General features: G+C 43.3%; 1 non-coding gene across 1 annotated transcript; it reads left to right on the plus strand.

Annotated features, from left to right (window-relative positions):
- The first annotated feature begins 2,238 nt into the window (after window positions 1-2,238).
- On the plus strand, window positions 2,239-2,383 carry LOC127186200 (small nucleolar RNA SNORA48). Its single transcript, XR_007830374.1, has one exon. It is a non-coding gene; the product is annotated as a small nucleolar RNA SNORA48 (small nucleolar RNA).
- Window positions 2,384-2,610: the final 227 nt, after the last annotated feature.

Raw genomic sequence — 2,610 nt, forward strand, 5'->3', positions numbered from 1 at the left:
TTCTAGTTGAGAACTAGTTACGCTTTCTCGTGGTACTGTCTTTGTACTAGGACTTTGATATCCTGCTTTTCGATGTTGGCACCGGCCTTAGCTGAACTTCCTGATGCGGAGTGTTGGAAATCTCCTCAGGGACTTTTACAACAGCCCAGACGTGACTCCGGGTGTTATTGTTGGCAGCTAATGTAACCGTGGTCAGATTTCATTTGCCAAAGCCACCCCATTCCTCCCACCTGTGTTCTAACAATCCATTCTGGAAAAGGTAGAAGGCAAAGTAGAGACTCAGTCAGGCCCTACTGCTAGTCAAATAGATCTGGGGGGTGGGAAATTCTTGTAAAAGTCTTCGAGCCTTTTGGGGGGATGTGGTGATAGAATAGCCGGTTTTCCTGGATCCCATAGGGATCAGACTGGATCTGAAATTGTGAAAGTATACTCTTTTGCTTTTAAATGACCCTGGGTATTAAAGCAGCAGAATAGTATAAATTGAAAATAAATGTTCTTGAGTATATGCGACTCCACATATCCATAAAGTCATATGATATTTCTCTTTTTCAGTTTAGATTATTTCATCTCATTAAGGAAACAAACATGTGCAGGTATTTGTCCTGCAAGTTCCAAATCATTCCTTGTAATTTTTCTCAGCTTCTCATTGTTGATTTACAATATTCACTCTACAAAACCTGTCTTGATTTTGAAGAAACATACTGTTTAGTCTCACCTCTAAGAACACACATGAATGAAGGGTGTATAAGCTATTCCAGGGACTTATGCAAAATGTTTCCTCTTCTGTGTTCTTCCATTAATGAGAACTTATCTCACTGGCAGGGTAATATACAGAGAGGTGACAGACACCGCCCAAGATGCCAGCAATAGCCAGAAAAGACAGCAGAAAGTCCTAAGGAGTCAGAGAGAAAATGAAAGGATTCCTCCTGGACATCTGTTCCAGGCTTCTATTCTGGGAATTACCATAAGGAAGGCATTGTTACTTAGGGAACTCAGTTCCTGTAAGCTCCGAGGCAAAGCCACGCCTGTTTATTCAGTCTGCTCTTTGTCTTACTCCACCCAGGATAATGCAAGTGTGAAGTTAATTTGTCTTTTGAAATGCAGATTTTTTTCCTTCCAGATGCAGCAAGGGACGTTAGGTACTTGTTAGAAATAAAATTCTAGAGTTTTAACAACAACGAAAGAGTTGTAGACATGGAGGTTAAGGTACTAGTCTGGTCCATGATTTAGTGAGAGAAGGGACTTTTGATTAAAAGCTGTCTCCTTACGCTTCAAATACACTAAGGAAAACAGTGCAGGCAGTCTGTACATGATAGAGGCAATGTAAAAGGGACCCACAGGTGATGATGCAACCAGTTTGAGGGTCTCAGTAGAGAATCACAGACTGGGGCTTGCAGTGGAAAACCCACCCACCAACACCTGTTAGAAACTCTGAGGCAGATAAACACTTGCTCACATTTAATTGCTTACTGGCTTTGTTCTGCTAATCAAGGCAAACGGTTCCTCCTGAGACACCACATCTCTTGGAAAGTGCACTGTCTTTACGTCAGGTGGGTCTCATGCTACAGCTCTGGATTTGTACTTTTCAAAGAAAAGAGAAGTGAAGACTTCAAAAGCAACATATTTTATGCTGCGCTCTCATACAAGCCAAACTTGCTAAAGGTACAACTTTTGGTTTCACAGCATTTACACACCAACGCTGCAAAAATGCATGAGCGGGATAGTATGACAACTCTGTACTTCAACCTCAGTGAAACATTCTGTTAAACTGGAAGGAGAATTTTGACGAAGAGACGAATCCAGGAGGAAGAGGCTCTGTCTGCTCCTGTCGGTGTAACGTTCTCTGGCCTTTAGTTTGGGGGTTGACCCATAATCCCAGAGGGAGGAGGGGGCTGGAAGACTTTCTTTTGAGGCGGGGTATTGTGCTTGTTCATAGGCTGACTGGCCTCGAGCTTACTTGCCCTCTTACCTCAGGTTCCCTGAGAGTACGAACCTGTGTGTCATCATGCCTGACTCTATACAAAGGTTGTAAAAAAGATGTCCTATAGCACGAATTAGACAGAATAGAAGACCGTGCACTAAACTCTACCTAGTAGTATTCACATATACAAAATGAAAACTTGCCATTTGTGACAGCATATGGATAGAACTGAAGTTTACAGTATTGGAAGAAATAAACCAGACACAAAAAGACAAATATGTCATGATCTCACTAATATGGAATCTTAAAAAGCTGACCCCTCACTGACAATGGACAAGGAGACACCTTGTTGTTGGCGTTTTTCTTATATGAGTCAGGAGCTGAGCATATGGCAGTCCCTTGTTCATCCTAGCATGAAGCCTGGTATGTTGACCAGCGCTGTTTTATGCCTAGGATTCATAAAAAAATCAAATCAAATCCAGGCAGCACAGCAGGGGGAGGAAGACAGACCTGTGAAGCACCATGCCACCCGCAGACCTGCCCTGTGGCACACATTACAGGTGGGCTATAGATACTTGCTTGCTGCCACGCCACACAGTGCAGTTGGGAGATGTCACCTAGGAACATACCAGCCACGTGGCCAGCCTGCAGGGGGAGCCACTGAGTATGTGGCAGTCATGTGGGAAATA

The sequence above is a fragment of the Acomys russatus genome, unplaced genomic scaffold, assembly GCF_903995435.1.
Source record: "Acomys russatus unplaced genomic scaffold, mAcoRus1.1, whole genome shotgun sequence".
In the NCBI taxonomy this organism is placed as follows: domain Eukaryota; kingdom Metazoa; phylum Chordata; class Mammalia; order Rodentia; family Muridae; genus Acomys; species Acomys russatus.